The 9,309-nt window shown below is 35.6% G+C and overlaps 1 pseudogene; it reads right to left on the bottom strand.

The window, feature by feature from the left end:
• Positions 1-6,030: 6,030 nt before the first annotated feature.
• Positions 6,031-7,922, bottom strand: LOC109381664 (transmembrane protein 126A pseudogene; annotated as a pseudogene).
• Between the last annotated feature and the right edge of the window lie 1,387 nt (positions 7,923-9,309).

The following is a 9,309-nucleotide window of genomic DNA, read 5'->3' as shown; positions in this document are numbered from 1 at the left end:
GCCCTATTTGCATCAAGCATTGAAGGTCTCCCTAGGAAATAGCTCATCATAAGACAGGAGACAGTTGAGGGAAATATATTTGTTTCAAAACAATAGGACAGGGTTAGAGGAGAATGTCATCTGGGCAAAAGGTGATCAGTTGTATCATTTATTCCCCATTCAGTCCCGTTGGGGGTGGGAACAATGAATAAAAACCTGAAGAGTTGTTTTACCGAAAATGTCTTTAGACATTGAGAGTACAAAGAAACATTTTTGGTAACCTAAGTAACAGATGATCATAATAATAATTAACATTGATTGAGTTCTTCCTAATGACTAAACATTTAACAGACATTATCATAATTATCGCAGTGGCCTTATGGTCATTATTTACTGCATTTTTTTCAGATGAGAAAAATGAGGCTTAGAGGGGGTATACATCTTGCCTGTGGACATGCAGCTAAAAAGTGGCAGGTCCAGAATTTAAATCAAATCTCCCTGATATTAAAATCTATACTCTTAACCACATTGCCGTACTGTCTCACCCCCCAAGACCAACTGGAGTACACGGGAGCACAGAGTAGAAATAGCAGGCTGAGAAGACATTCATGTCGGCCTACATCCACAGTGGAAGCTGAGAAAATAATGGACACTAATGCAGTCTCAGTATGGGTAGCTGATACCTTCACACCCTTATCAAAAGCCTCTTGTTGGCTTTTTGGCAACCTCTTCACTGCTGAATAAGAGAGGGGAAAAGTGGCTCCTGGCAGATGATAGGCTAGTCAACCACGTTGAGAATACAAGTGAAATAACTCCTGGATTTCCCAGAATAATTAGGGGAGGATTCAAAGGCAATTGAATTTCTGCTAAACTGGGGACAGAATAAAATGAATTCTGTTTTGCTACTGTTCTTTTTTTTTTAAGATGTATTTTTTTTCAATTACAGTTGACATTCAGTATTATATTAATTTCAGTGTATAGCATAATGGTTAGACATTTATATAACTAAGGAGGTGATCCCCCTGATAAGTCTAGTACCCACCCCCCAACACCATACACAGTTATTACAATATTACTGACTATATTCCCTAAGCTGTACTTTATATCCCTGTGACAATTTTGTAGCTGCCAATTTGGACTTCTAATTCCTTCACCTTTTTCGCTGCTTTTATGACCCCATTTTTAACCTCAGCCTGTTTAGGCCTAGGGAAACAGGTTATGCAAAGAAACCTCTAAATCAGGATTTGTCTGGTATTGAAACAAGGAAAATGGACCTTTGTTTTTATCTTTTGATGCCCTTTAATTTCAGTGTGTGACTTCTGGGAGAGTGAAAACAACTCTGATTGCTCTGTTTTCTTCCCTCTGAGCTTGCTTAGGAACAGAACAGCTTCTGCCTGCTTTTCTCCCTAACCTCAATTATTATTCAAAAACTATTGCCAAGTACACGCCCTTTACCAAATGAGAAAACACTCCATAACCAATCCTGTTTGGAACACACACTCTGCACAAGAGGCTCCTCAGCACAAGGGACTGCGGGATTCAAAGATGACTAAGCGGTGGTTCACTTAGTTTCACCCTCATGGAGGGAGAGAGGTTGGTATATAACTGATCACACACACGACTGAACAAAACAGAGCCCAAAGGAGGCAAAGTAACAAAATGTACAAGAGGCTTTAGGCATCGAGTGGCATCCTCGCGTGGGGGCTTTGCCCATCTACTCCATCAATTCAGTTTAAGTAGATGTATGTTTGGAGTAGGTGCTCTTTCACATTATTCCTCCTGGCTTTCGCACTCTGTTCCTTCAGATATTTCATTCTTCTTGGGCTCCCTTACAGCCACCTTCTTTCTCCCTGTCCGAATCCCTTTTCAAGACACTTGCGGAAATGACTTGAGCTCCCTCTCAGAACCACCTTTAAATCAAGCTCCTAACAACGTGTTCTTGCCAACCCATTACTCTTCAAGCCCATCTGTCTTCTTGTCTGCTCAGAAGAGTCCAAAGTATTACTAGGACTTTAACAATCCTTAAGCCACATGGGGGAAATGCATTTAAACTGGTTAATAAGACCACAGGCTCAGGGCAAAGCTCTAAGATCGACTTTTATGTACCCAATAAACTGCCTTCGATGTCAACTAGGCACCAGGGGGTCCTTAATGAGTTATGTAAGGGAGAGAGTCTTTGAAATGGTTTGGCCTTTTCCTCCTTCCTTTATTAGCCAGTGTCTAGCCTACTCTGAGGGAGTGAGCAGCTACAAAATGCAGAAGAGAGCAGCAGCAATAAGGAAAATCATGATCGCAGGAGCTTCTGACTTGTTCACTGCTCTATCTCCATTACCTAAGGCAAAGTGATACTAAATAAATATTTGCTGAAAGGAAGAGAGAAGGGGAGACTGAGTTAAATATTGGACTTGGCTTGTACTAGATGAATTCTAAGGTCCCTTTTTACTGAGATTTTATGACCCAGTTAGAGTGAAAAGAACTTAAATTTGAAAAACTACATTAAACTCATCAAGTTGCATTGTTTCCTATCCTATCCTCGCTGTATATAGAAGTTGTTAAACATTGGTATGGCCAATATTGAGATCAAATAAGGGAGACTAGAACCAAAGCAATGGAAAGAATTTCAAAAGGCCCTTTATTTTATCTCCAGTTGGCAACTAAATCACCCCATAAAAGGCTGTGGGATGACATCATGGAGAGAGTGTAGGCTTTGGAGTCAGAGCTGGATTTGAATTCCTGTTTTGCGGCTTACAGGCTACATGACCTTGGACAACTTAATAGCTTTGAGCCTCTGTTTCTTCTTTTATAAAATACATACTGTAAAGTGATATGCACATAATTAAATTTTTTTAAAGGTATGCCTCAATTTTCCTTAAGACATCAGCATCTTACAAATTCCTAATCTTTTAATTCTACAAATTTTGTAATTCTGGCCTTTACTCACTTTAGAAAAAAATGTTTTACTTACTATTAGTTGGATATCAGTTGAAAAATATCACTACTGCCAAATCCCTATTTTATACAATAACCTTTCATAAACTTAAAGATCTTTGCCAAGTCTCTTGTGTGCCTGTTGTAAAACCCAATCCTCACTTTGCCTTGTTTATCAGAGGTTTTTGAAGAATTCTTTTAAATAACTTGTACATCACTGGGTCTTCACCTGCCTGAAGACAGAGCCTTGTTTTCACTCTGGCAAAGGAAAACCTAAAATGCTAATTGGAATTCTAACTATGGACGATATATATCAAAGCCAGAGGAAATGAAAACATATTATCTCCTACTGAATGGAGGTTAAACTCTCTCCAAAGACTTTTAAGTTTCAAATAGTTGTTACACAACTAATCAACTTACAAGGTGATTGGAGACAGAGGCATCTTTGCCTCTAATGGGAAGTATTTAAAAATGGAGTCAAGTGTTCTAGATCAGGGACTGAGTCTTAATCCTTGCTGGTTCTCAGGGACCAGGGTCATGTCTGGCACCCAATATTAGCCAGAAATCTCAGTTAAGCCAAATTAAAATAACTTTGTCACCTACATAAAAACTATAAGATTTTACAGGAGTGTTTTTAAATAGAAAACCAGAGAATATAAAAATTGAAACCTAATAATATTAATATTATAATTTTTAAAATGGTCCTACTATTTTCTTAAGACTGTTGCCCTTATAAAGCAAAGAGTGTCACTTTATATTTTTTAGAAAAGCTACTGAAAAAATATTTCAAAGGCCATTAGTTCTGGATCATAAACCACGATCTCTTTCCTGGCTCTAATTAAAAATACTCAGAAGATTTACAAAAAAAATTGATTTGTCTGTGTGGAGTAGATTCATTCCCATAGGCATTTGTCTTCAGTAGATGGACCATTCTGCTGCATTTAGTCAGGAGCAGCCATTTTCTTTGATGACTGACATTCATTAATATATGTACAGCAATGGAAACATTTCATAAATGCATAAAGGATACATTTCATAAATGTATGCTTTTATTTAAGGCACAAAGTAGTGCAAATGCATCAATGTCTTCTGTCTTGCAACTCAGTAAGAATGCTAATAACTACCTTATGGGGTTGCAATGCAGAGTACGTAAGATAATGAATAGAAGTCATTCAACATATGTCTGGGACATAGAAGATAGGCGCCAAATTAATGTTATAAGTGATTATAAGAGCAGTAGTAGTAAAGAGAACAGTTAGCCTATCAGGAAGGCCTGAGTTCAAATCACAGGTTATTCACTTTACGGCTATATAATTTGGGGAAAGTTTTTTAATCTCTCTAAGCCTCAGTTGCTTTTCCATTTACAAAACCTAGATACTTAGGGAATCTATCTCAAAGCATTTTTGAGAGGATTTAAAGAATTTAGCACAATGTATGTTCCTTGGTATATATTCAATAAATGTCTATTATTATTGTTGTCATCATCATTAATAATAATAGTTAATTAATTTTGTCTGTACGTTTCTTCAGGGAAAAATAGTAACTAAATTAGATATCAAGAAAAATACTCAACAAAACAACATACTACCTCTTCCAATCTACTACCTCTGAACCATTCAGGTAGCATGTAGTATGAGCAATAATTCTTGCTCATTAACAATGTGTTTGATGATTAAATTTGAGAATCAAATGAATCTAAAACCTTGAAGTGAAAGAAATAATAATTTAGTATAGTAATTATAAATTACTATGTTGGGGATCAGTTGGGGCTTTCACATAATATAGATGATTCTTTTTTCCTAAGACCTTGATATATCCTGGCGAGATAGTGGAAGAAAGCATGAGAACTTGAAAAATATCCATCTTTGTTTATGATATGTTCTTGCTTCCATTTTGAGGATCATTCACTTATTTATAAGATTAATAACTGAAGTTTATTTTTAAGAATTTTAGCTAAGTATAAAATATTTGAAAAATTATTTAAATTGCTAAGCTAAAAAAAAAAAACCAGAAAGGGTTTTAGAGGATGTTTATTTACCCCAGTTATTTTGAAAAAGAGAGCATTGAAATAATAACTTGCCTGGGATCATCCTGATGAGCAGGTACGGAGCTCAGACTAGGTTTCATTCTTTCTCTACTCTACCACTCTTTACAACTCTGAAACTAAAGCCCAGGGGCTGATTAACTAAGCCTGGCTCTAAGTCAGCTAGAGAAATTGATATATTTTGCTGTAGTCCACCAGTGAGTTCCTCAGGCCATGAAAATCCTATCATGTTCTACTTGGCTGAGGTCATCTTCAGTATATATGCCATAACCATGTATTGATTTTTGTCAATTCAGTGTGGGGAAATTAATTTTATTAATTGTTAAAATGAACCAATTTATGCATCTACTTTTCTTTCCAAAATTGTAACTCATTTGTATGAGCAATTGATGAGACTTGGCTCCACAGCCTTCATATATTTCATCTTTGGAGGACTCAGACATTTTATAAAATAATTTACATTACCTCCTCAGAGATTGAAAATTGAATAATATAGGACAGTAATGACATTTTAAGGTCCAGAGCTCTACTTTATCCCAAGGTTACAAAAGGTTGTGAAATTCAACAGTAGTTGAATTACAATTCTCAAAGATTTCCCCTTTGTGATACAAGGATGGCTGCAACAGTCTCAGAACATGCATCTTCTTCATGTTTAAATACAACCAAGAAAAGCATACCAGTCTCTTTTCCAGAAGTTCTAAGATATTTCAATGGCATCTCAATGGCATTGATTTGGTCACATCTCTATCTCCAGACCCATCACTATGCACAGGAGACTCTGAGGCTTTGTGTATCTGAGCTTGGCTCAGATACCATCCCTAAACCAAGGTTGAAGGCAGTGCCACCAGGACCATATAAGTGAAAGTGACAACGGATGGATCCCTAGTTAACAGTTGAGGTGGGCTGGAATCTGATTGGCTAAAAACTAACAAATGTGTACTCTTCTAAGGAAGGCTGACAAGCCATGGGTTGGGGACTCTGTAGTTAGGAAAGATGGAAGTTGAGAAATCACTAAAGGAAATCTTTAAAGCTATAAACATTTTATATGAATGAACATCAACTTTTTTTTTACAGTTTTATTTTTGTGTATAGATTTGCATAACAATCACTAAATTTCTAGGCCAGGTTCAGGCAACTGAAGAGCCTTTATAAGTAGTTTATATTGTCTAGAACCAAAGTAAGCTGCAAACCCAGTCTGAAGCAAAATAGAAAATAATATCTTTCTAAAGAGACACTTAGAAATTCTGATCCAGTAGGTTAAGATGTTTCCTTTCTCTGGTAGCAGGGTTGAGTCATACTTGACTACTAGACCACCTTTCACAGGTATAGCCAAGAAAACAGGGTACAGACCACCAAAAATAAGACCAACTCCTCCACCCCGTGTTATGGTACAGGGTTCACAATTCAAATCACCTGTTTTCAATGGTAAACTTACAAAACATTTGCTGTCAAAAATGGGATCACTTATGCCATTGGTAAGCCTGCAGCTATACTAGCCTGTGTCACATTTAAGACACACCGAAAAAGACTGTTTGCTATTAGGCCCCAGAGAGCAGCATAAAGTCCAATATATGTCCATCCATGTTCAAGTAGATCTCTTTCTGCTTCTGGAAGTTGGTTAATTTTTCTGGTTATGATATCAAAAATTAGTTTTACTTGGCAGTGTAATCTGGTTCATGAGTTTTCATTTCAGCCTTATATTGCCCTTCCAGTGGCCAGAGCTTCCTCTTGTATTCCTTAGCCTCTATGGCTCATTTCAAGCTTTGTCCAACTGGCCCGGGTGCATCTACATGGCTTGGCCGACCACATCAAATTCTTCATTATTATAATAGAAATACCATTTTTGAAAATTTGAAAGTTATTTTAGTAGTAGCGAGAAGTGCAGTGCTACTTCATGTAGAAGGCAGTATCTTCGTGGAATCTATCACCAAGAGGAGGTACTTCTAAAAAATAGAATTAATTCAAAAGATTGGGGGGAGGAGCCTAAATTAGTAATGAAGAGAAGAGATAAAACACCCAAAATTCCCAAAATTCCCTTTGAAAACAGCTAAATGACCCTCTGGAGCACTCTGTATATTCTCCAAGATCTAGATAGTCCACCAACCTCAATAATCCTGTTCAACTCAACAAGCATGATGAAAATGGTTTTACCTGCAATTTTAAATCCTTTAAAAATTTTAGGGATTAGAAAGATGCAACCAGACTATAAAGAAAATGCTTCCTGTGCTTCATTTCCACATCCAACAGAGAGAAAAAAAATGCAGCTGTAATCTGTGTAAGTAAATCAATAGAAAGAGAGAAAAACATGTTTTACAATTTGAAGAAATTTTGGGACCAAGAACAAGCCAAACAAATGATTGTGCATTAGAGCTAAACATTAATATACAAATTTTTTGTGTTATATTTTTAAAGTTTTCTCATAACAGATATAAAATAAATATATTATTATATGGTTATATGTAGTATATTAGATAACATAAAATATTATAATTGTTATTATACATAGACTCATAGTTGATAATTGACTATTCAATAAGCGAGGGATCTTTTGCTTCCTTTTCATCTTGCTCTCCTGAAATAAGGGTCTGATAAAGATTCTGATTCATTCATTGTAGCTTATTTAATCAAAAAGCTAGATATCCTTAAGATGTAAATATGTCTTTTCAGCAGGCTTTTTCTTTTTTTTCTGGGGTATTATTGCGCTTTCCTGGTGATTTGGCCACTGAGGAATGATGAAAAAGATTATCTATTTTAATGATTTGTGCCTCATTATGAGCACTGAGGGACAAAGTTGAAATAAAAAGTCACAGTGAGATTTGATTGTTTTTTTGTATTATGCCAAATGCTTTTTCTACATCTATTAATATGATCATATGATTTTTATCTATTTTGTTTATGTGGTGTATCACATTAATTGACTTGTGGATATTGAACCAAGCTTGCATCCCAGTAATAAATCCCACTTGATCATGGTGTATGATCTTTTTAATGTACTACTGAATTCAGTTTACTAATATTATGTTGATAATTTCTGTATCTATGTTCATCAGAGATATTGGCCTATAATTTTCTTTTTTTGTAATGTCTTTGTCTGGTGGCCTTATAAAATGAGCTTGGGAGCTTTCCCTCCTCTTGAATTTTTTGGAATAGTTTGAGGATAGGTGTTAATTCTTTGAAAGTTTGGAAAAATTCACCTGTGAAGCCACTGGTCCAGGGAGTTTGTTGGGAGCTTTTTTATTATTGATTTGATTTAGTTAATAGTAATCAGTCAGTTCAGATTTTCTGTTTCTTCTTGATTCAGTCTTGGAAGACTGTATGTTTCTAGGAATTTATCCATTTCTTGTAGATTGTCCAATTTGTTGGTATATAATTGTTCATAATATTTTCTCATAATCCTTTGTATTTCTGTGGTGTCAGTCATCACTTCTCTTTTATTTCTGATTTTATTTATTTGGGTCTTCTCTCTTTTTTTCTTGATGAGTCTGGTTCAAGGTTTATCAATTTTGTTTATCTTTTCAAAGAACCAGCTCTTGATTTCATTGATCTTTTGTACTGTTTTTTTTAGACTGTATTTCATTTATTTCTGTTCTGATCTTTATTATTTCCTTCCTTCTACTCTCTTTGGGCTTTGTGTGCTATTCTTTTTCTAATTCTGTTAAGTGTAAGGTTAGATTGTTTATTTGAGATATTTCTTGTTTCTTGAGGTAGGCCTGTATTGCTATGAATTTTCCTCTTAGGAATGCTTTCACTGTGTCCCATGGATTTGGTGTTGTTGTGTTTTCATTTTCATTAGTCTCCAGGTATCTTTTGATTTCTTCCTTGATCTCACTGTTGACTGATTCATGGTTTAGTAGCATGTTATTTAGCCTCCATGTGTTTGTGTGTTTCAGTTTTCTTCTTGTAATTGATTTCTACTTTCATACCATTGTGGTCAGAGAAGTTGCTTGATATGATTTCAATCTTAAATTTACTGAGATTTCTTTGTGGCCTAACATGTGGTCTAGCTAAGAAAATGTTCCATGTGTACTTGAAAAGAATGTATATTCTGCTGCTTTGGGGTGAAATACTCTAATAATATCAATTAAATTAATCTAGTCTAGTGTGCCATTTAAGGCCACTGTTGCCTCATTAATTTTCTGTCTGGAAGACCTGTCCATTGGTGGCAATGGAGTGTTAATGTCCCCTTCTATGACTGCACTACTGTTGATGTCCACCAATATTTGCTTTATATATTTAGGTACTTCTACATTGGGTACATAAATGTTAACCAGAGTTATATCCCCTTGTTAGATCAATTCCTTTATCATTATATAAAGTCCCTCTTTGTCTCTTATGATAGCTTTTGTTTTCATGTCAAT

This window comes from Hipposideros armiger, unplaced genomic scaffold (assembly GCF_001890085.2).
Source record: "Hipposideros armiger isolate ML-2016 unplaced genomic scaffold, ASM189008v1 scaffold_51, whole genome shotgun sequence".
Taxonomy (NCBI): Eukaryota; Metazoa; Chordata; class Mammalia; order Chiroptera; family Hipposideridae; genus Hipposideros; species Hipposideros armiger.
The sequence above is the reverse complement of the archived record's forward strand: the minus strand, read 5'-3'. Positions and strand labels throughout refer to the sequence as shown.